We start from the raw sequence: 25,681 nt of genomic DNA on the forward strand, positions 1-25,681 counted from the left end.
TTATACAAGGTATTATGTTTATTTTATATTACAACAATCTACATCAGCATCTCAACAGGAACTGCCTGCAAGAGAATTGAAATAATTAGACCTGGCACTTGGCAACTGGAGATATTCATTTTTCACTCATGTGTAAACACAGCAATTCATCTACAAAAATACAAAGTTGAAGCTTCTTCCTTCATATTACATATCCTAACAAAACATCCACCACAAACATTTTTCATTATCAAATCCTTATACAGTAAGGATATCAATCTGTTCTAGTATAATGTAACAAAAGAAGGGCGTGATGATTATCATGACAAAGTAGCCACGTTACTGCTGGTGGAAGACAAAGCTCAGTATTTTCTGGAAACACACAATTAGTCTTTTCAGTTAAAATGTGGTACAAATCAATTGCGGCATGGATACAAGGGGCGATAAATGACATGCATCAAGTGCAATCTAACTAATCACAAACTTCTGCAAATGTACTGACACATACACAACTAGAAGCCAAAAATTACTTAAATAACAATGAAACAAGCCTTAAACGAGTTTTAAAAATCTACATTGTACCTGTCATTGCCATTACTTATTGTTTCTTTCTGAAAAAACAAAGCAATCTGGAAATGCTCTCGCAATCTACAATATAGAAATCTTAAACACATAACTAAATATGAAATGGATCAATGTGTGAATCGCAAATATGAATCATACCAATGAGCAAATGTCCCATACACTACAACAGGACATTTTTCCTTTAATATAGAGGCCGACTTAACTATTCCCATAATGTGGGTTTTCAAGAAAGTGATTTAATGTAATGCCAAATATGTTCATAGAGTCGAGGTGTAATTATAGAATTGTCAAAGGAGAAACTAGAGTTGCAGGGATTTTCAAGAGAGGGATAGAAACTGGCATTAAACTCTATTAGATATTGTCTACCCACTGACATACCCTGTCTGAGTGTACTGAGGAAGATGCGTCATGATGCAAGATCAAGTGAGAGAAGGGGCACAACTGATGGATGTGGATGAATGTAGTGTTGAGTCATCTGTGTAGAGCACACTTGATCATTTGTACTTCACCCCAGATGCATCACATGCCCTGGTTCAATACAATGACAGCACGTCGACCCCAGTATACCATATCGTTCCAATTCATTCTATTCCTTGCACACCTCTGACCCTCTTCTATGTTCACAAGCCCTAATCCTCCTAGTTCCCTCCACCTCTGACACATCCTCTGTCAGTCTTTCCTCATTCATTCTCTCCATATATCCAAAACATTTCAACACACCCTCACTAAACTACACTTTCAAAAGGTAGTCAATAGCAAACTAACAATGGTCTCATTAGTGCACATTCACACTGGAGATGTGTATAATGCACTAAACGCAGAGCAAAACATGCACAGCCAAGCAAAACACCTACAATTGTTTAGGAATAAAATAATATTGAATTACATTAATAAATAATCCTTTCCCTTATTGAGTCTTTTAGAATGGGGTTTTCCTGAACATCACTTGGACTGTAAAATATATCTTTTTTCTTACCTCAGAAAATCTTGATTAGGTAGAGGACTGCACCCGTATAGACAAAGACAATTTCCTGTGCAAATCATAAGAAAAATTTCAACCAAAGTCACATGAATATTTTCATAATGCTTAAAGAAATATTTCAGTTAGAGCTAATATGCTATCACAATTTTTGCAATTACTCAGAGAAAATGAATTCATCACAAAACCAAAGATTTGTAAATTCACGATAAAGAAAAAAATCAACCAACACGAGGGAAGAATTATATTTACAAAGATCTTAAAGTTCTGAAAACAATAATTAATATATTCATTTTATTAATTATACTTTGTCAGTGTCTCCCGTGTTAGCAAGGTAGCGCATGGAAACAGACGAAAGAATGGCCCAACCCACCAACATACACATGTATATACATACACGTCCACACACACACATGTACATACCTATACATCTCAATGTATACATATATATACACACACACACACATATATATATATATATATATTTTTTTTTTTATACTTTGTCGCTGTCTCCCGCGTTTGCGAGGTAGCGCAAGGAAACAGACGAAAGAAATGGCCCAACCCCCCCCCCATACACATGTACATACACACGTCCACACACACAAATATACATACCTACACAGCTTTCCATGGTTTACCCCAGACGCTTCACATGCCTTGATTCACTCCACTGACAGCACGTCAACCCCTGTATACCACATCGCTCCAATTCACTATTCCTTGCCCTCCTTACACCCTCCTGTATGTTCAGGCCCCGATCACACAAAATCTTTTTCACTCCATCTTTCCACCTCCAATTTGGTCTCCCTCTTCTCCTCGTTCCCTCCACCTCCGACACATATATCCTCTTGGTCAATCTTTCCTCACTCATTCTCTCCATGTGCCCAAACCATTTCAAAACACCCTCTTCTGCTCTCTCAACCACGCTCTTTTTATTTCCACACATCTCTCTTACCCTTACGTTACTTACTCGATCAAACCACCTCACACCACACATTGTCCTCAAACATCTCATTTCCAGCACATCCATCCTCCTGCGCACAACTCTGTCCATAGCCCACGCCTCGCAACCATACAACATTGTTGGAACCACTATTCCTTCAAACATACCCATTTTTGCTTTCCGAGATAATGTTCTCGACTTCCACACATTTTTCAAGGCTCCCAAAATTTTCGCCCCCTCCCCCACCCTATGATCCACTTCCGTTTCCATGGTTCCATCCGCTGACAGATCCACTCCCAGATACCTAAAACACTTCACTTCCTCCAGTTTTTCTCCATTCAAACTCACCTCCCAATTGACTTGACCCTCAACCCTACTGTACCTAATAACCTTGCTCTTATTCACATTTACTCTTAACTTTCTTCTTCCACACACTTTACCAAACTCAGTCACCAGCTTCTGCAGTTTCTCACATGAATCAGCCACCAGCGCTGTATCATCAGCGAACAACAACTGACTCACTTCCCAAGCTCTCTCATCCCCAACAGACTTCATAATTGCCCCTCTTTCCAGGACTCTTGCATTTACCTCCCTAACAACCCCATCCATAAACAAATTAAACAACCATGGAGACATCACACACCCCTGCCGCAAACCTACATTCACTGAGAACCAATCACTTTCCTCTCTTCCTACACGTACACATGCCTTACATCCTCGATAAAAACTTTTCACTGCTTCTAACAACTTGCCTCCCACACCATATATTCTTAATACCTTCCACAGAGCATCTCTATCAACTCTATCATATGCCTTCTCCAGATCCATAAATGCTACATACAAATCCATTTGCTTTTCTAAGTATTTCTCACATACATTCTTCAAAGCAAACACCTGATCCACACATCCTCTACCACTTCTGAAACCGCACTGCTCTTCCCCAATCTGATGCTCTGTACATGCCTTCACCCTCTCAATCAATACCCTCCCATATAATTTACCAGGAATACTCAACAAACTTATACCTCTGTAATTTGAGCACTCACTCTTATCCCCTTTGCCTTTGTACAATGGCACTATGCACGCATTCCGCCAATCCTCAGGCACCTCACCATGAGTCATACATACATTAAATAACCTTACCAACCAGTCAACAATACAGTCACCCCCTTTTTTAATAAATTCCACTGCAATACCATCCAAACCTGCTGCCTTGCCGGCTTTCATCTTCCGCAAAGCTTTTACTACCTCTTCTCTGTTTACCAAATCATTTTCCCTAACCCTCTCACTTTGCACACCACCTCGACCAAAACACCCTATATCTGCCACTCTGTCATCAGACACATTCAACAGACCTTCAAAATACTCATTCCATCTCCTTCTCACATCACCACTACTTGTTATCACCTCCCCATTTACGCCCTTCACTGAAGTACCCATTTGCTCCCTTGTCTTACGCACCCTATTTACCTCCTTCCAGAACATCTTTTTATTCTCCCTAAAATTTACTGATAGTCTCTCACCCCAACTCTCATTTTGCCCTTTTTTTCACCTCTTGCACCTTTCTCTTGACCTCCTGTCTCTTTCTTTTATACTTCTCCCACTCAATTGCATTTTTTCCCTGCAAAAATCGTCCAAATGCCTCTCTCTTCTCTTTCACTAATACTCTTACTTCTTCATCCCACCACTCACTACCCTTTCTAAACAGCCCACCTCCCACTCTTCTCATGCCACAAGCATCTTTTGCGCAATCCATCACTGATTCCCTAAATACATCCCATTCCTCCCCCACTCCCCTTACTTCCATTGTTCTCACCTTTTTCCATTCTGTACACAGTCTCTCCTGGTACTTCCCCACACAGGTCTCCTTCCCAAGCTCACTTACTCTCACCACCTTCTTCACCCCAACATTCACTCCTCTTTTCTGAAAACCCATACTAATCTTCACCTTAGCCTCCACAAGATAATGATCAGACATCCCTCCAGTTGCACCTTTCAGCACATTAACATCCAAAAGTCTCTCTTTCGCACGCCTGTCAATTAACACGTAATCCAATAACGCTCTCTGGCCATCTCTCCTACTTACATAAGTATACTTATGTATATCTCGCTTTTTAAACCAGGTATTCCCAATCATCAGTCCTTTTTCAGCACATAAATCTACAAGCTCTTCACCATTTCCATTTACAACACTGAACACCCCATGCATACCAATTATTCCCTCAACTGCCACATTACTCACCTTTGCATTCAAATCACCCATCACTATAACCCGGTCTCGTGCATCAAAACCGCTAACACACTCATTCAGCTGCTCCCAAAACACTTGCCTCTCATGATCTTTCTTCTCATGCCCAGGTGCATATGCACCAATAATCACCCACCTCTCTCCATCAACTTTCGATTTTACCCATATTAATCGAGAATTTACTTTCTTACATTCTATCACATACTCCCACAACTCCTGTTTCAGGAGTATTGCTACTCCTTCCCTTGCTCTTGTCCTCTCACTAACCCCTGACTTCACTCCCCAGACATTTCCAAACCACTCTTCCCCTTTACCCTTGAGCTTCGTTTCACTCAGAGCCAAAACATCCAGGTTCCTTTCCTCAAACATACTACCTATCTCTCCTTTTTTCACATCTTGGTTACATCCACACACATTTAGGCACCCCACTCTGAGCCTTCGAGGAGGATGATCACTCCCCGCGTGACTCCTTCTTCTGTTTCCCATTTTAGAAAGTTAATACAAGGAGGGGAGGATTTCCGGCCCCCCGCTCCCGTCCCCTCTAGTCGCTTTCTACGACACGCGAGGAATACGTGGGAAGTATTCTTTCACCCCTATCCCCAGGGATAATATACATATATATATACATATATACACACACACACACATACGCACATACACACACATACATATATATACATATGAAAAATGTAAGAAACAATTTAGAAACAAACTTTTAGCTTGAAATGAATGAAAAAAATGAATGTCACATAATAGTCTGCCCTTATTCATTCCTGTCGCCACCCCGCCACACATGAAATAACAACCCCCTTCCCTGCATGTGTGCGAGGTAGCGCTGGGAAAAAACAAAGGCCACATTCATTCACACAGTCTCTAGCTGCCATGTATAATGCACCGAAACCACAGCTCCCTTTTCACATCCAGGCCCCACAGAACTTTCCATGGTTTAACCCATTCGCTTCACATGCCCTGGTTCAATCCATTGACGGCACGTCGACCCCGGAATACCACATCGTTCCAATTCACTCTATTCCTTGCACGCCTTTCACCCTCCTGCATGTTCAGGCGCCGATCACTCAATCTTTTTCACTCCATCTTTCCATCTTCAATTTGGTCTCCCACTTCTTATTCCCTCCACCTCTATCACATATATCCTGTCAATCTTTCACTCTTTCTCTCCATGCGACCAAACCATTTCAAAATACCCTCTTCTGCTCTCTCAACCACACTATTACCACACATTTCTCTTACCCTATCATTACTTAATCAAATCACCTCACACCACATATTGTCCTCAAACATCTCGATTTCCAGCACATCCACCCTCCTCCACACAACTATCTATAGCCCATGCCTCGCAACCATATATCATTGTTAGAACAACTATTCCTTCAAACATACCCATTTATGCTTCCCAAGATAACGTTCTCAACTTACACACATTCTTCAACGCTCCCAGAACTTTTGCCCCCTCACCCACCCTATGATTCACGTCTGCTTCCATCCGCTGCCAAATGCACTCCCAGATATCTAAAAATTAATATATATAACTATAGAATTTATTAAAAAAAGGGGGTGACTATTGTTGACTGGTTGGTAAGGTTATTTAATTTATGTATGTCTCATGGTGAGGTGCCTGAGGATTGGCGGAATGCTTGCATAGTGCTATTGTACAAAGGCAAAGGGGATAAGAGTGCTCAAATCACAGAGGTATAAGTTTGTTGAGTATTCCTGGGAAATTATATGGGAGGGTATCGATCGAGAGGGTGAACACATGTACAGAGCATCAGATTGGGGAAGATCAGTGTGGTTTCAGAAGTGGTAAAGGATGTGTGGATCAGGTGTTTGCTTTGAAGAATGTGAGAATGTGAGAAATACTTAGAAAAGCAAATGGATTTGTATGTAGCATTTATGGATCTGGAGAAGGCATATGATAAGAGTTGGTAGAGATGCTCTGTGGAAGGTATTAAGAATATATGGTGTGGGAGGCAGATTGTTAGAAGCAATGAAAAGCTTTTATTTAGGATGTAAGGCATGTGTACGTGTAGGAAGAGAGGAAAGCGATTGGTTCTCAGTGAATGTAGGTTTGTGGCAGGGGTGTGTGATGTCTCCATGGTTGTTTAATTTGTTTATGGATGGGGTTGTTAGGGAGGTGAATGCAAGAGTTTTGGAAAGAGGGGCAAGTATGCAGTCTGTTGTGGACGAGAGAGCTTGGGAAGAGAGTCAGTTGTTGTTCGCTGATGATACAGTGCTGGTGGCTGATTTGGGTGAGAAACTGCAGAAGCTGGTGACTGAGTTTGGTAAAGTGTGTGAAAGAAGAAAGCCGAGAGTAAATGCAAATAAGAGCAAAGTTATTAGGTACAGTAGGGTTGAGGGACAAGTCAACTGGGAAGTAAGTTTGAATGGAGAAAAACTGGAGGAAGTGAAGTGTTTTAGATATCTGGGAGTGGATTTGGAAGCGGAAGTGAATCATAGGGCGGGGGCAAAAGTTCTGGGAGCGTTAAAGAATGTGTGGACGTCGAGAACATTATCTCAGAAAGCAAAAATGGGTATGTTTGAAAGAATAGTGGTTCCAACAATAATATATGGTTGTGAGGCGTGGGCTATGGATAGAGTTGTGCGCAGGAGGGTGGATGTGTTGGAAATGAGCTGTTTGAGGAATATTGTGGTGAGAGATGGTTTGATCGAGTAAGTAACAATAGGGTAAAAGAGATGTGTGGTAATAAAAAGAGTGGTTGAGAGAGCAGAAGAGGATGTTTTGAAATGGTTTGGTCACATGGAGAGAATGAGTGAGGAAAGATTGACCAAGAGGATATACATTTCAGAGGCGGAGGGAACGAGGAAAAGCGGGAGACCAAATTGGAGGTGGAAAGATGAGTGAAAGGCCTGCAAGGAATAGAGTGAATTGGAACGATGTGGTATACCGTGGTCGACGTGCTGGCAATCGATTGAACCAGGGCATGTGAAGTGTCTCTGGTAAACCATGGAAAGTTCTGTGGGGCCTGGATGTGGAAAGGGAGCTGTGGTTTCGGTGCATTATTACATGACAGCTAGAGACTGGATGTGAATGAAAGTGGCCTTTACTGCCCTTTCCTAGCGCTACCTCACGCACATGAGGGGGGAGGGGGTTGTTATTTCACGTGTGGCGGGGTGGTGATGGGAATGAATAAGGGCAGACAGTATGAATTATGTACATGTGTTTATATATGTTTATGTCTCTGTGTATATATATGTATACGTTGAGATGTATAGGTATGTATATTTGCGTTTGTGGATGTGTATGTGGGTGGGTTGGGCCATTATTTCGTCTGTTTCCTTGGGCTACCTCGCTAACACGGGAGACAGCAACAAAGCAAAATAAAAAGTGAATAAACATGAATGCAGGCCTGAACATGCAGGAGGGTGAAAGGCGTGCAAGGAATAGTGAATTGGAACGATGTGGTATACCAGGGTCAACGTGCTGTCAATGGATTGAACCAGGGCATGTGAAGCGTCTGGGGGTAAACAATGTAAAGTTTTGTGGGGCCTGGACGTGGAAAGGGAGCTGTGGCTTCGGTGCATTATACATGACAGCTAGAGACAGTGTGAACGAATGTGGCCTTTGTTGTCTTTTCATAGTGCTACCTTGCACACATGCGGGGGAGGGGATTGTCATTTCATGTGTGGCGGGTTGGCGACGGGAATAAGGGCAGACAGTATGAATTATTTACATGTGTATATATGTATACATTGTGATGTATAGGTATGTATATGTGCTGTGTGTGGATGTGTATGTATATACATGTGTTTGTGGGTGGGTTGGGCCATTCTTTCGTCTGTTTCCTTGCGCTACCTCACAAACACGAAAGACAGCGACAAAGTATAATAAAATATAAAAATAAAAAAATTCTTTCAAAATCAATACCTGCATTTTCAGAGTAGACCCTAATGATATGATTATATACAATCTGAACATAAAATTACAAAATAGCTGCTTATAATTCAGTCAATGGATTGAATCAGGGTATGTTAAATGTTTGGATAAACCATGGAAAGGTCTGTGGGGACTGGAAGTGGATAGGGAGCTGTGGCTTCAGTGCATTACACATGACAGGTAGATATCGAGTGAACAAATGTAACCTTTTCGTCTGTATTCCTGGTGCTACCTCATTGAAGCATGGGATAGCAATGCAGTTTTCCCTGTGGGGTGGGGTACCGACAGCAATGGATAAAGGCAAGCAAGTATGAATATGTACAAGTGTATGCATTTCATGTCAGCATATGTGTAGGTATTTATGTGGGCATTTATGCATATACGAGTAGATGGGCAATTCTTCATCAGTTTCTTGGCGTTACCTTGTTGATGGGGTAAACAGTGATTATGGGTCAGGGAGAATGGTTCAGTAAACAAAGAGGGAGTGAAACCCTTGCGTAAGATGAAAGCTGGCGGGTTCGGATGGTACTGCAGTGGAATTCATTAAATGGGTAACTGCTGTCGATTGGTTAAGGATACTCAATGTATGTATGGATTACAGAAATGTGCCTGAGGATTGGCAGAATGCATGCATAGTGCCATTGTACAAAATGAAAGGGGATAAAGTTGAGTGTTCAAATTACAGAGGCATAAGTTTGCTAGTATTTCCAAGAAATTACATGGAAGGGTACTGATTGAGAAGGTAAAGGCATGTACAGAGCATCAGACTGAGGAAGAGCAGTGTGGTTTCAAAAGAGGTAGATGATGTGTGGTTCAGGTATTTGCTTTGAAGAATGTATGTGAATAACTTAAAAAAACAGATGTGTTTGTGTGTAGCATTTATGGCCCTGAAATCAGCTATTTCCTCAGAGATCTTGGTGGGAATGTAATAAAAACATTCATAAGTAGCAAATGAATCATGACAAAGCATTGGTGTGTGTGTGTGTGTGTGTGTGTCATAAACAAAACTTATCACTATATAGCTTAAACATACTTTACAGTAAAAATGTGAACCCACCTAGATACAACTGTCTCAATCTGCTTTTATCTTGAATCTGAAAGACAGAATAACATGTAAAAAACCAAAAGGAAAAGGGTAATGTTTAGGTACAAATCAGCTATTTCCTCAGAGATCTTGGTGGTTGGTAATGTAATCAAAACATTCAGAAGTAGCAAAAGAATCATCATGACAAAGCATTATTCATGTATTACCGTAAAATAATGATTTATTATATTTATACTTAGTTGCTGTCTCCCGCGTTAGCAAGGTAGAACAAGGAAACAGACGAAAGAATGGCCCAACCCACCTGCATACACATGAATATACATATATGTCCACACACACACATACATTTCAACATATACATATATACACATGTACATAATTCATTCTTGCTGCCTTCATTCATTCCCGTCGCCACCCTGCCATGTGAAATGACAAACCCCTCCCCCTGCATGTGCACTTAGTAGAGCTAGGAAAAGACAACAAAGGCCACATGCGGTCACACTCTAGCTGTCATGTATAATGCACTGAAACCACAGCTCCCTTCCCACACCCAGGCCCCACAAAACTTTGTGGCAGGGGTGTGTGATGGACGTCTCCATGGTGGTTTAGTTTGTTTATGGATGGGGTTGTTAGGGAGGTGAATGCAAGGGTTTTGGAAAGAGGGGCAAGTATGCAGTCTCTTGTGGATGAGAGAGCTTGGGAAGGGAGTCAGTTGTTCGCTGATGATACAGCACTGGTGGCTGATTCATGCGAGAAACTGCAGAAGCTGGTGACTGAGTTTGGTAAAGTGTGTGAAAGAAGAAACTTGAGAGTAAATGTGAATAAGAGCAAGGTTATTAGGTACAGTAGGGTTGAGGGTCATGTCAAGTGGCAGGTAAGTTTGAATGGAGAAAAACTGGAGGAAGTGAAGTGTTTTAGATATCTGGGAGTGGATGGAACCATGGAAGTGAATCATGGGGTGGGGGAGGGGGCAAAAATTCTGGGAGCCTTGAAGAATGTGTGGAAGTCGAGAACATTATCTCGGAAAGCAAAAATGGCTATGTTTGAAGGAATAGTGGTTCCAACAATACTTTATGGTTGCGAGGTGTGGGCTATGGATAGAGTTGTGCGCAGGAGGGTGGATGTGCTGGAAATGAGATGTTTGAGGACAATGTGTGGTGTGAGGTGGTTTGATCGAGTAAGTAATGTAAGGGTAAGAGATGTGTGGTAATAAAAAGAGTATGGTTGAGAGAGCAGAAGAGGGTGTTTTGAAATGGTTTGGTTGCATGGAGATAATGAATGAGGAAAGATTGACCAAAAGGATATATGTGTCAGAGGTGGAGGGAACAAGAAGTCGGAGACCAAATTGGAGGTGGAAAGATGGAGTGAAAAAGATTTTGAGTGATCGGGGCCTGAACATGCAGGAGGGTGAAAGGCGTGCAAGGAATAGAGAGAATAGGAACGATGTGGTATACCGGGGTTGAACGTATCCATTGACAAAAAATCAACCCCAATACAAGTTCCAATACACTACATACACACAAATTTATGTTATATCCACTTACCAACATAAGTTCCAAAGCTATCAGGAATACTTGCATCTATTTCTGTTGGAAGGCCCACTACAAACGTGCTCACGCCTTCCTGTTGCAATAAAACACCTCATATTAACTGATGCACCAAATCACAAACATTACAGCTCTAAAATATATAGCTCAGGAACACGAATCTATCACCTTCCTCAGACTGGGACGGTAAATTTTCATCATTTGAAAAAATAAATATATATATATATATATATATATATATATATATATATATATATATATATATATATATATATATATATATATATATATATATATATATAGTGAATTGGAATGATGCGGTATACCGGGGTCGCGTGCTATCGATGGATTGAACCAGGGCATGTGAAGTGTCTGGGATAAACCATGGAAAGTTCTATGGGGCCTGGATGTGGAAAGAGCTGTGGTTTCGGTGCATTATACATGTCAGCTGGAGACTTTGAATGAATGTGGCCTTTGTTGTCTTTTCCTAGTGCTACCTCGCACACATGCTGGGGGAGGAGGTTATCATTTCATGTGTGGTGGGGTGGTGACGGGAATGAATGGGGACAGACATATATATATATATTTTTTTTTTTTATTATACTTTGTCGCTGTCTCCCGCATTTGCGAGGTAGCGCAAGGAAACAATGTATATACATACACGTCCACACACGCAAATATACATACCTACACAGCTTTCCATGGTTTACCCCAGACGCTTCACATGCCCTGATTCAATCCACTGACAGCACGTCAACCCCGGTATACCACATCGATCCAATTCACTCTATTCCTTGCCCGCCTTTCACCCTCCTGCATGTTCAGGCCCTGATCACACAAAATCTTTTTCACTCCATCTTTCCACCTCCAATTTGGTCTCCCACTTCTCCTCGTTCCCTCCACCTCCGACACATATATCCTCTTGGTCAATCTTTCCTCACTCATTCTCTCCATGTGCCCAAACCATTTCAAAACACCCTCTTCTGCTCTCTCAACCATGCTCTTTTTATTTCCACACATCTCTCTTATCCTTACGTTACTTACTCGATCAAACCACCTCACACCACACATTGTCCTCAAACATCTCATTTCCAGCACATCCATCCTCCTGTGCACAACTCTATCCATAGCCCACGCCTCGCAAACATACAACATTGTTGGAACCACTATTCCTTCAAACATACCCATTTTTGCTTGCCAAGATAATGTTCTCAACTTCCACACATTCTTCAAGGCTCCCAGAATTTTCGCCACCTCCCCCACCCTATGATCCACTTCCACGGTTCCATCCGCTGCCAGATCCACTCCCAGATATCTAAAACACTTTACTTCCTCCAGTTTTTCTCCATTCAAACTTACCTCCCAATTGACTTGACCCTCAACCCTACTGTACCTAATTACCTTGCTCTTATTTTGAGTGATCGGGGCCTGAACATGCAGGAGGGTGAAAGGCGTGCAAGGAATAGAGAGAATAGGAACGATGTGGTATACCGGGGTCGAACGTATCCATTGACAAAAAATCAACCCCAATACAAGTTCCAATACACTACATACACACAAATTTATGTTATATCCACTTACCAACATAAGTTCCAAAGCTATCAGGAATACTTGCATCTATTTCTGTTGGAAGGCCCACTACAAACGTGCTCACGCCTTCCTGTTGCAATAAAACACCTCATATTAACTGATGCACCAAATCACAAACATTACAGCTCTAAAATATATAGCTCAGGAACACGAATCTATCACCTTCCTCAGACTGGGACGGTAAATTTTCATCATTTGAAAAAATAAATATATATATATATATATATATATATATATATATATATATATATATATATATATAATATATATATATATATATATATATATATATATATATATATATATATATATTATATATATATATATATATATATATATATTATATATATATATATATATATATTATATATATATATATATATATATATATATATATATATATATATATATATATATATAGTGAATTGGAATGATGCGGTATACCGGGGTCGCGTGCTATCGATGGATTGAACCAGGGCATGTGAAGTGTCTGGGATAAACCATGGAAAGTTCTATGGGGCCTGGATGTGGAAAGAGCTGTGGTTTCGGTGCATTATACATGTCAGCTGGAGACTTTGAATGAATGTGGCCTTTGTTGTCTTTTCCTAGTGCTACCTCGCACACATGCTGGGGGAGGAGGTTATCATTTCATGTGTGGTGGGGTGGTGACGGGAATGAATGGGGACAGACATATATATATATATTTTTTTTTTTTATTATACTTTGTCGCTGTCTCCCGCATTTGCGAGGTAGCGCAAGGAAACAATGTATATACATACACGTCCACACACGCAAATATACATACCTACACAGCTTTCCATGGTTTACCCCAGACGCTTCACATGCCCTGATTCAATCCACTGACAGCACGTCAACCCCGGTATACCACATCGATCCAATTCACTCTATTCCTTGCCCGCCTTTCACCCTCCTGCATGTTCAGGCCCTGATCACACAAAATCTTTTTCACTCCATCTTTCCACCTCCAATTTGGTCTCCCACTTCTCCTCGTTCCCTCCACCTCCGACACATATATCCTCTTGGTCAATCTTTCCTCACTCATTCTCTCCATGTGCCCAAACCATTTCAAAACACCCTCTTCTGCTCTCTCAACCATGCTCTTTTTATTTCCACACATCTCTCTTATCCTTACGTTACTTACTCGATCAAACCACCTCACACCACACATTGTCCTCAAACATCTCATTTCCAGCACATCCATCCTCCTGTGCACAACTCTATCCATAGCCCACGCCTCGCAAACATACAACATTGTTGGAACCACTATTCCTTCAAACATACCCATTTTTGCTTGCCAAGATAATGTTCTCAACTTCCACACATTCTTCAAGGCTCCCAGAATTTTCGCCACCTCCCCCACCCTATGATCCACTTCCACGGTTCCATCCGCTGCCAGATCCACTCCCAGATATCTAAAACACTTTACTTCCTCCAGTTTTTCTCCATTCAAACTTACCTCCCAATTGACTTGACCCTCAACCCTACTGTACCTAATTACCTTGCTCTTATTTTGAGTGATCGGGGCCTGAACATGCAGGAGGGTGAAAGGCGTGCAAGGAATAGAGAGAATAGGAACGATGTGGTATACCGGGGTCGAACGTATCCATTGACAAAAAATCAACCCCAATACAAGTTCCAATACACTACATACACACAAATTTATGTTATATCCACTTACCAACATAAGTTCCAAAGCTATCAGGAATACTTGCATCTATTTCTGTTGGAAGGCCCACTACAAACGTGCTCACGCCTTCCTGTTGCAATAAAACACCTCATATTAACTGATGCACCAAATCACAAACATTACAGCTCTAAAATATATAGCTCAGGAACACGAATCTATCACCTTCCTCAGACTGGGACGGTAAATTTTCATCATTTGAAAAAATAAATATATATATATATATATATATATATATATATATATACATATATATAAATATATATATATATATATATATATATATATATATTATATATATATATATATATATATATATATATATATATATATATATATAGTGAATTGGAATGATGCGGTATACCGGGGTCGCGTGCTATCGATGGATTGAACCAGGGCATGTGAAGTGTCTGGGATAAACCATGGAAAGTTCTATGGGGCCTGGATGTGGAAAGAGCTGTGGTTTCGGTGCATTATACATGTCAGCTGGAGACTTTGAATGAATGTGGCCTTTGTTGTCTTTTCCTAGTGCTACCTCGCACACATGCTGGGGGAGGAGGTTATCATTTCATGTGTGGTGGGGTGGTGACGGGAATGAATGGGGACAGACATATATATATATATATTTTTTTTTTATTATACTTTGTCGCTGTCTACCGCATTTGCGAGGTAGCGCAAGGAAACAATGTATATACATACACGTCCACACACGCAAATATACATACCTACACAGCTTTCCATGGTTTACCCCAGACGCTTCACATGCCCTGATTCAATCCACTGACAGCACGTCAACCCCGGTATACCACATCGATCCAATTCACTCTATTCCTTGCCCGCCTTTCACCCTCCTGCATGTTCAGGCCCTGATCACACAAAATCTTTTTCACTCCATCTTTCCACCTCCAATTTGGTCTCCCACTTCTCCTCGTTCCCTCCACCTCCGACACATATATCCTCTTGGTCAATCTTTCCTCACTCATTCTCTCCATGTGCCCAAACCATTTCAAAACACCCTCTTCTGCTCTCTCAACCATGCTCTTTTTATTTCCACACATCTCTCTTATCCTTACGTTACTTACTCGATCAAACCACCTCACACCACACATTGTCCTCAAACATCTCATTTCCAGCACATCCATCCTCCTGTGCACAACTCTATCCATAGCCCACGCCTCGCAAACATACAACATTGTTGGAACCACTATTCCTTCAAACATACCCATTTTTGCTTGCCAAGATAATGTTCTCAACTTCCACACATTCTTCAAGGCTCCCAGAATTTTCGCCACCTCCCCCACCCTATGATCCACTTCCACGGTTCCATCCGCTGCCAGATCCACTCCCAGATATCTAAAACACTTTACTTCCTCCAGTTTTTCTCCATTCAAACTTACCTCCCAATTGACTTGACCCTCAACCCTACTGTACCTAATTACCTTGCTCTTATTTTGAGTGATCGGGGCCTGAACATGCAGGAGGGTGAAAGGCGTGCAAGGAATAGAGAGAATAGGAACGATGTGGTATACCGGGGTCGAACGTATCCATTGACAAAAAATCAACCCCAATACAAGTTCCAATACACTACATACACACAAATTTATGTTATATCCACTTACCAACATAAGTTCCAAAGCTATCAGGAATACTTGCATCTATTTCTGTTGGAAGGCCCACTACAAACGTGCTCACGCCTTCCTGTTGCAATAAAACACCTCATATTAACTGATGCACCAAATCACAAACATTACAGCTCTAAAATATATAGCTCAGGAACACGAATCTATCACCTTCCTCAGACTGGGACGGTAAATTTTCATCATTTGAAAAAATAAATATATATATATATATATATATATATATATATATATATATATATATATATATATATATATATATATAGTGAATTGGAATGATGCGGTATACCGGGGTCGCGTGCTATCGATGGATTGAACCAGGGCATGTGAAGTGTCTGGGATAAACCATGGAAAGTTCTATGGGGCCTGGATGTGGAAAGAGCTGTGGTTTCGGTGCATTATACATGTCAGCTGGAGACTTTGAATGAATGTGGCCTTTGTTGTCTTTTCCTAGTGCTACCTCGCACACATGCTGGGGGAGGAGGTTATCATTTCATGTGTGGTGGGGTGGTGACGGGAATGAATGGGGACAGACATATATATATATATTTTTTTTTTTTTATTATACTTTGTCGCTGTCTCCCGCATTTGCGAGGTAGCGCAAGGAAACAATGTATATACATACACGTCCACACACGCAAATATACATACCTACACAGCTTTCCATGGTTTACCCCAGACGCTTCACATGCCCTGATTCAATCCACTGACAGCACGTCAACCCCGGTATACCACATCGATCCAATTCACTCTATTCCTTGCCCGCCTTTCACCCTCCTGCATGTTCAGGCCCTGATCACACAAAATCTTTTTCACTCCATCTTTCCACCTCCAATTTGGTCTCCCACTTCTCCTCGTTCCCTCCACCTCCGACACATATATCCTCTTGGTCAATCTTTCCTCACTCATTCTCTCCATGTGCCCAAACCATTTCAAAACACCCTCTTCTGCTCTCTCAACCATGCTCTTTTTATTTCCACACATCTCTCTTATCCTTACGTTACTTACTCGATCAAACCACCTCACACCACACATTGTCCTCAAACATCTCATTTCCAGCACATCCATCCTCCTGTGCACAACTCTATCCATAGCCCACGCCTCGCAAACATACAACATTGTTGGAACCACTATTCCTTCAAACATACCCATTTTTGCTTGCCAAGATAATGTTCTCAACTTCCACACATTCTTCAAGGCTCCCAGAATTTTCGCCACCTCCCCCACCCTATGATCCACTTCCACGGTTCCATCCGCTGCCAGATCCACTCCCAGATATCTAAAACACTTTACTTCCTCCAGTTTTTCTCCATTCAAACTTACCTCCCAATTGACTTGACCCTCAACCCTACTGTACCTAATTACCTTGCTCTTATTTTGAGTGATCGGGGCCTGAACATGCAGGAGGGTGAAAGGCGTGCAAGGAATAGAGAGAATAGGAACGATGTGGTATACCGGGGTCGAACGTATCCATTGACAAAAAATCAACCCCAATACAAGTTCCAATACACTACATACACACAAATTTATGTTATATCCACTTACCAACATAAGTTCCAAAGCTATCAGGAATACTTGCATCTATTTCTGTTGGAAGGCCCACTACAAACGTGCTCACGCCTTCCTGTTGCAATAAAACACCTCATATTAACTGATGCACCAAATCACAAACATTACAGCTCTAAAATATATAGCTCAGGAACACGAATCTATCACCTTCCTCAGACTGGGACGGTAAATTTTCATCATTTGAAAAAATAAATAAATATATATATATATATATATATATATATATATATATATATATAGTGAATTGGAATGATGCGGTATACCGGGGTCGCGTGCTATCGATGGATTGAACCAGGGCATGTGAAGTGTCTGGGATAAACCATGGAAAGTTCTATGGGGCCTGGATATGGAAAGAGCTGTGGTTTCGGTGCATTATACATGTCAGCTGGAGACTTTGAATGAATGTGGCCTTTGTTGTCTTTTCCTAGTGCTACCTCGCACACATGCTGGGGGAGGAGGTTATCATTTCATGTGTGGTGGGGTGGTGATGGGAATGAATGGGGACAGACATATATATATATATATTTTTTTTTTTTATTATACTTTGTCGCTGTCTCCCGCATTTGCGAGGTAGCGCAAGGAAACAATGTATATACATACACGTCCACACACGCAAATATACATACCTACACAGCTTTCCATGGTTTACCCCAGACGCTTCACATGCCCTGATTCAATCCACTGACAGCACGTCAACCCCGGTATACCACATCGATCCAATTCACTCTATTCCTTGCCCGCCTTTCACCCTCCTGCATGTTCAGGCCCTGATCACACAAAATCTTTTTCACTCCATCTTTCCACCTCCAATTTGGTCTCCCACTTCTCCTCGCTCCCTCCACCTCCGACACATATATCCTCTTGGTCAATCTTTCCTCACTCATTCTCTCCATGTGCCCAAACCATTTCAAAACACCCTCTTCTGCTCTCTCAACCATGCTCTTTTTATTTCCACACATCTCTCTTATCCTTACGTTACTTACTCGATCAAACCACCTCACACCACACATTGTCCTCAAACATCTCATTTCCAGCACATCCATCCTCCTGTGCACAACTCTATCCATAGCCCACGCCTCGCAAACATACAACATTGTTGGAACCACTATTCCTTCAAACATACCCATTTTTGCTTGCCAAGATAATGTTCTCAACTTCCACACATTCTTCAAGGCTCCCAGAATTTTCGCCACCTCCCCCACCCTATGATCCACTTCCACGGTTCCATCCGCTGCCAGATCCACTCCCAGATATCTAAAACACTTTACTTCCTCCAGTTTTTCTCCATTCAAACTTACCTCCCAATTGACTTGACCCTCAACCCTACTGTACCTAATTACCTTGCTCTTATTTTGAGTGATCGGGGCCTGAACATGCAGGAGGGTGAAAGGCGTGCAAGGAATAGAGAGAATAGGAACGATGTGGTATACCGGGGTCGAACGTATCCATTGACAAAAAATCAACCCCAATACAAGTTCCAATACACTACATACACACAAATTTATGTTATATCCACTTACCAACATAAGTTCCAAAGCTATCAGGAATACTTGCATCTATTTCTGTTGGAAGGCCCACTACAAACGTGCTCACGCCTTCCTGTTGCAATAAAACACCTCATATTAACTGATGCACCAAATCACAAACATTACAGCTCTAAAATATATAGCTCAGGAACACGAATCTATCACCTTCCTCAGACTGGGACGGTAAATTTTCATCATTTGAAAAAATAAATATATATATATATATATATATATATATATATATATATATATATATATATATATATATATATATATATATATATATATATATATATATAGTGAATTGGAATGATGCGGTATACCGGGGTCGCGTGCTATCGATGGATTGAACCAGGGCATGTGAAGTGTCTGGGATAAACCATGGAAAGTTCTATGGGGCCTGGATGTGGAAAGAGCTGTGGTTTCGGTGCATTATACATGTCAGCTGGAGACTTTGAATGAATGTGGCCTTTGTTGTCTTTTCCTAGTGCTACCTCGCACACATGCTGGGGGAGGAGGTTATCATTTCATGTGTGGTGGGGTGGTGACGGGAATGAATGGGGACAGACATATATATATATATATATTTTTTTTTTTATTATACTTTGTCGCTGTCTCCCGCATTTGCGAGGTAGCGCAAGGAAACAATGTATATACATACACGTCCACACACGCAAATATACATACCTACACAGCTTTCCATGGTTTACCCCAGACGCTTCACATGCCCTGATTCAATCCACTGACAGCACGTCAACCCCGGTATACCACATCGATCCAATTCACTCTATTCCTTGCCCGCCTTTCACCCTCCTGCATGTTCAGGCCCTGATCACACAAAATCTTTTTCACTCCATCTTTCCACCTCCAATTTGGTCTCCCACTTCTCCTCGTTCCCTCCACCTCCGACACATATATCCTCTTGGTCAATCTTTCCTCACTCATTCTCTCCATGTGCCCAAACCATTTCAAAACACCCTCTTCTGCTCTCTCAACCATGCTCTTTTTATTTCCACACATCTCTCTTATCCTTACGTTACTTACTCGATCAAACCACCTCACACCACACATTGTCCTCAAACATCTCATTTCCAGCACATCCATCCTCCTGTGCACAACTCTATCCATAGCCCACGCCTCGCAAACATACAACATTGTTGGAACCACTATTCCTTCAAACATACCCATTTTTGCTTGCCAAGATAATGTTCTCAACTTCCACACATTCTTCAAGGCTCCCAGAATTTTCGCCACCTCCCCCACCCTATGATCCACTTCCACGGTTCCATCCGCTGCCAGATCCACTCCCAGATATCTAAAACACTTAACTTCCTCCAGTTTTTCTCCATTCAAACTTACCTCCCAATTGACTTGACCCTCAACCCTACTGTACCTAATTACCTTGCTCTTATTTTGAGTGATCGGGGCCTGAACATGCAGGAGGGTGAAAGGCGTGCAAGGAATAGAGAGAATAGGAACGATGTGGTATACCGGGGTCGAACGTATCCATTGACAAAAAATCAACCCCAATACAAGTTCCAATACACTACATACACACAAATTTATGTTATATCCACTTACCAACATAAGTTCCAAAGCTATCAGGAATACTTGCATCTATTTCTGTTGGAAGGCCCACTACAAACGTGCTCACGCCTTCCTGTTGCAATAAAACACCTCATATTAACTGACGCACCAAATCACAAACATTACTGCTCTAAAATATATAGCTCAGGAACACGAATCTATCACCTTCCTCAGACTGGGACGGTAACTTTTCATCATTTGAAAATATATATATATATATATATATATATATATATATATATATATATATATATATATATATATATATATTAAATTTTAGGGAGAATAAAAAGAGGTTCTGGAAGGAGGTAAATAAAGTGCGTAAGACAAGGGAGCAAATGGGAACTTCGGTGAAGGGCGCAAGTGGGGAGGTGATAACAAGTAGTGGTGATGTGAGAAGGAGATGGAGTGAGTATTTTGAAGGTTTGTTGAATGTGTTTGATGATAGAGTGGCAGATATAGGGTGTTTTGGTCGAGGTGGTGTGCAAAGTGAGAGGGTTAGGGAAAATGATTTGGTAAACAGAGAAGAGGTAGTGAAAGCTTTGCGGAAGATGAAAGCCGGCAAGGCAGCAGGTTTGGATGGTATTGCAGTGGAATTTATTAAAAAAGGGGGTGACTGTATTGTTGACTGGTTGGTAAGGTTATTTAATGTATGTATGACTCATGTGAGGTGCCTGAGGATTGGCGGAATGCGTGCATAGTGCCATTGTACAAAGGCAAAGGGGATAAGAGTGAGTGCTCAAATTACAGAGGTATAAGTTTGTTGAGTATTCCTGGTAAATTATATGGGAGGGTATTGATTGAGAGGGTGAAGGCATGTACAGAGCATCAGATTGGGGAAGAGCAGTTTGGTTTCAGAAGTGGTAGAGGATGTGTGGATCAGATGTTTGCTTTGAAGAATGTATGTGAGAAATACTTAGAAAAGCAAATGGATTTGTATGTAGCATTTATGGATCTGGAGAAGGCATATGATAGAGTTGATAGAGATGCTCTGTGGAAGGTATTAAGAATATATGGTGTGGGAGGAAAGTTGTTAGAAGCAGTGAAAAGTTTTTATCGAGGATGTAAGGCATGTGTACGTGTAGGAAGAGAGGAAAGTGATTGGTTCTCAGTGAATGTAGGTTTGCGGCAGGGGTGTGTGATGTCTCCATGGTTGTTTAATTTGTTTATGGATGGGGTTGTTAGGGAGGTAAATGCAAGAGTTTTGGAAAGAGGGGCAAGTATGAAGTCTGCTGGGGATGAGAGAACTTGGGAAGTGAGTCAGTTGTTGTTCGCTGATGATACAGCGCTGGTGGCTGATTCATGCGAGAAACTGCAGAAGCTGGTGACTGAGTTTGGAAAAGTGTGTGGAAGAAGAAAGTTAAGAGTAAATGTGAATAAGAGCAAGGTTATAAGGTACAGTAGGGTTGAGGGTCAAGTCAACTGGGAGGTGAGTTTGAATGGAGAAAAACTGGAGGAAGTGAAGTGTTTTAGATATCTGGGAGTGGATCTGGCAGCGGATGGAACCATGGAAGCGGAAGTGGATCATAGGGTGGGGGAGGGGGCGAAAATCCTGGGGGCCTTGAAGAATGTGTGGAAGTCGAGAACATTATCTCGGAAAGCAAAAATGGGTATGTTTGAAGGAATAGTGGTTCCAACAATGTTGTATGGTTGCGAGGCATGGGCTATGGATAGAGTTGTGCGCATTAGGATGGATGTGCTGGAAATGAGATGTTTGAGGACAATGTGTGGTGTGAGGTGGTTTGATCGAGTGAGTAACGTAAGGGTAAGAGAGATGTGTGGAAATAAAAAGAGCGTGGTTGAGAGAGCAGAAGAGGGTGTTTTGAAGTGGTTTGGGAACATGGAGAGGATGAGTTAGGAAAGATTGACCAAGAGGATATATGTGTCGGAGGTGGAGGGAACAAGGAGAAGAGGGAGACCAAATTGGAGGTGGAAAGATGGAGTGAAAAAGATTTTGTGTGATCGGGGCCTGAACATGCAGGAGGGTGAAAGGAGGGCAAGGAATAGAGTGAATTGGTGCGATGTGGTATACCGGGGTTGACGTGCTGTCAGTGGATTGAATCAAGGCATGTGAAGCATCTGGGGTAAACCATGGAAAGCTGTGTAGGTATGTATATTTGCGTGTGTGGACGTATGTATATACATGTGTATGGGGGGGGGGGTGGGCCATTTCTTTCGTCTGTTTCCTTGCGCTACCTCGCAAACGCAGGAGACAGCGACAAAGTATAATAAAATAAATAAAATAAATAAAATAATTCTTTTCTGGAATACCTTTAAGCTGAATTTCCTATAAGTTTACACAACTTCGTTCTAACAGATAACACAGCAGCCATAAAGACGAACCCCACATACACATTGTTTTCTGCATCTAACAATCCAGAAATGAAACATTCATTCTTACCTAGCATTTTCCACAATGAATGAACAAAATTTATTGTGAACCTTTAATGAAGATGATATATTACAGTCATCTATCCCAGTTATGTCTTTTAATAATCACATTCTAGGTATAATACCACTACCACTCACACATTTTAGACGTACTAGAAATAACACTTGTAGATACTGTAAATAAAAACATTTTGGAAGAAGCAACTATCATTATCTACAATTATTGAGAAAAAAAAAAAAAACGGTGCATGCTAAGACAAGTTTTAACATACAACTTCCGAGATGTTAAACTGTACTCAACCAGGACACAGATATCACGAGTGCCCTCACCAAGTGCAAGTGTGTCTGTATGAACACTCACAGGGAAAAGTCATAGAGCTACAAACTGGATGTGCACAAATGGAGCCACTGTTTGGTGGTTCATGGTTACTTCAATAATGTATGAAGGGAAAATTGGTTTAATAATTCTAAAAATCAACCACCTCTAGAACTTACAAACAAACAGGGACTCCATATGCACACATCCAATTTGTGAGGTACTTCAATAACGCAAGAAGGGCAAATTGGTATATTCATTTTAAAAATAAAATGCCTATTCCATCGTAGCAAGGGAATTTCAGAAACAAATAATGGTCTAATTTATCCACCTCCATCCTTTATCATGCATTATTTACCAAAACCAGCACCTACCATCCACAGCCAAGCAACATCAACTGCAAGAGCAGCTGATGCAGCTTGGCCATTTCAAGCCAAAACTCAACCCATTGATTCACAGTGCCTTCATACATCACAATGATCCAATTCATCTTATCCCAGAGAGAAAGGTATAAAAAAAAAAAAAAAAAAAAAAAAAAAAAAAAAAAAAAAAGTTCTGGTGCCGGTCTATATCTCCCCCCCCCAGACACAAGGGGGTTCTAAAGATAATGCATTAGATAAACAATGTGTACGAACAGTATGCAGGATAATGCTTTTTATGAAGTGACATGGCTACACTTGTATCAATACCAATGACCTTTCTCATTCTTCTGAAAGCCTTATTTGCACATTTCCTCTTCATGCAGTAACTATCAAACACTAATGAAAAATCATTTTCCCCAAAAGACTCCCACCTGAATCAGTTCTATCAAAACATATACAAATGCTAGTATTCACATTCATTCCTCTAGTTTACAAAACTTTAAAATATCTTTCAATGTTCTGAGTTCCCCTTTCATCATGTCCATCACACAGGATACAAATTGATTCCCAACTCCCCTTGTATTCTTTTCCAGTATACCTTCAAACTGAATACCCAATGAAAAGTTTGCACAGAACTTCACTCCAACTGATAAACAGCAGCCATAAAGACAAACCTAACCTAAAAAGAAATTTCTACACCTTATACAATCAACAAAACATGCATTCTTACATTGCATTTTGCAGAATGCATGAACAAGCAATCCACTGTAAACCTCTAATGAAGTTATGTTAGCCTTTAATGAAGAAAAATTAGTTTTATATCACATATGTCATAATTATCACAAGAAATATAATACTACTACCACACTCACATTTCAGGCGTACTAGAAATGGTAACAGACTGGTAGATCCTGCAAACAAAAACAAAATATATTTGAAGCAGCAACCATCAATTATTACATTAATTGAAATTCAAAAATTCAGTGCATGTTAGGACCAAAGAAGTTCAACATTCTACTTCAGAGATTTTTTTTCATCATGTTAAAATGTACTTAACCAGGACAAACAAAGCTTTAATAAACTATTGAACAAATTCAAAGATAAATTCATACCAAAACAACAAGGTTGACAAAATTTCACCAAAACTGTACTTCAAATGTTCAACATAACCAATGGTTGCAGGCAGGTTAGTCCACTGCCTTTCCAGCATCTGCAAAGGAAGCAAAGTAGGTTACTCAGGAAATTAACAAATGCAAAACATGGCATCAAACTTCACACTGTTTAAAGATACAACAAAGGGGTTCTAAAGATAATGCATTAGATAAACAATGTGTACGAACAGTATGCAGGATAATGCTTTTTATGAAGTGACATGGCTACACTTGTATCAATACCAATGACCTTTCTCATTCTTCTGAAAGCCTTATTTGCACATTTCCTCTTCATGCAGTAACTATCAAACACTAATGAAAAATCATTTTCCCCAAAAGACTCCCACCTGAATCAGTTCTATCAAAACATATACAAATGCTAGTATTCACATTCATTCCTCTAGTTTACAAAACTTTAAAATATCTTTCAATGTTCTGAGTTCCCCTTTCATCATGTCCATCACACAGGATACAAATTGATTCCCAACTCCCCTTGTATTCTTTTCCAGTATACCTTCAAACTGAATACCCAATGAAAAGTTTGCACAGAACTTCACTCCAACTGATAAACAGCAGCCATAAAGACAAACCTAACCTAAAAAGAAATT

At 40.8% G+C, this 25,681-nt stretch overlaps 1 long non-coding RNA gene and 7 other non-coding genes across 10 annotated transcripts; all 8 read right to left on the bottom strand.

Moving 5' to 3' along the window:
• Window positions 1-25,142, bottom strand: LOC139761915 (uncharacterized). 3 transcript variants are annotated; one of them, XR_011715637.1, is made up of 11 exons: window positions 25,035-25,141; window positions 20,848-20,926; window positions 19,261-19,339; window positions 17,717-17,795; window positions 16,154-16,232; window positions 14,529-14,607; window positions 12,821-12,899; window positions 11,237-11,315; window positions 9,705-9,741; window positions 1,541-1,595; window positions 1-65 (listed from the first exon to the last, which is right to left on the bottom strand). It is a non-coding gene; the product is annotated as an uncharacterized lncRNA (long non-coding RNA). The 3 variants fall into 3 exon arrangements; XR_011715639.1 differs by lacking the exon at window positions 9,705-9,741 and having other exon boundaries at window positions 25,035-25,142; XR_011715638.1 differs by lacking the exon at window positions 9,705-9,741 and having other exon boundaries at window positions 1-1,595.
• LOC139762056 (small nucleolar RNA SNORD31) lies at window positions 11,381-11,447 on the bottom strand. The gene has a single exon (XR_011715673.1). It is a non-coding gene; the product is annotated as a small nucleolar RNA SNORD31 (small nucleolar RNA).
• Window positions 12,965-13,031, bottom strand: LOC139762057 (small nucleolar RNA SNORD31). Its single transcript, XR_011715674.1, has one exon. It is a non-coding gene; the product is annotated as a small nucleolar RNA SNORD31 (small nucleolar RNA).
• Window positions 14,673-14,739, bottom strand: LOC139762058 (small nucleolar RNA SNORD31). The gene has a single exon (XR_011715675.1). It is a non-coding gene; the product is annotated as a small nucleolar RNA SNORD31 (small nucleolar RNA).
• Window positions 16,298-16,364, bottom strand: LOC139762059 (small nucleolar RNA SNORD31). The gene has a single exon (XR_011715676.1). It is a non-coding gene; the product is annotated as a small nucleolar RNA SNORD31 (small nucleolar RNA).
• LOC139762060 (small nucleolar RNA SNORD31) lies at window positions 17,861-17,927 on the bottom strand. Its single transcript, XR_011715677.1, has one exon. It is a non-coding gene; the product is annotated as a small nucleolar RNA SNORD31 (small nucleolar RNA).
• LOC139762061 (small nucleolar RNA SNORD31) lies at window positions 19,405-19,471 on the bottom strand. Its single transcript, XR_011715678.1, has one exon. It is a non-coding gene; the product is annotated as a small nucleolar RNA SNORD31 (small nucleolar RNA).
• LOC139762062 (small nucleolar RNA SNORD31) lies at window positions 20,992-21,058 on the bottom strand. Its single transcript, XR_011715679.1, has one exon. It is a non-coding gene; the product is annotated as a small nucleolar RNA SNORD31 (small nucleolar RNA).
• Window positions 25,143-25,681: the final 539 nt, after the last annotated feature.

This window comes from Panulirus ornatus, chromosome 42 (genome assembly GCF_036320965.1).
Source record: "Panulirus ornatus isolate Po-2019 chromosome 42, ASM3632096v1, whole genome shotgun sequence".
NCBI lineage: Eukaryota > Metazoa > Arthropoda > Malacostraca > Decapoda > Palinuridae > Panulirus > Panulirus ornatus.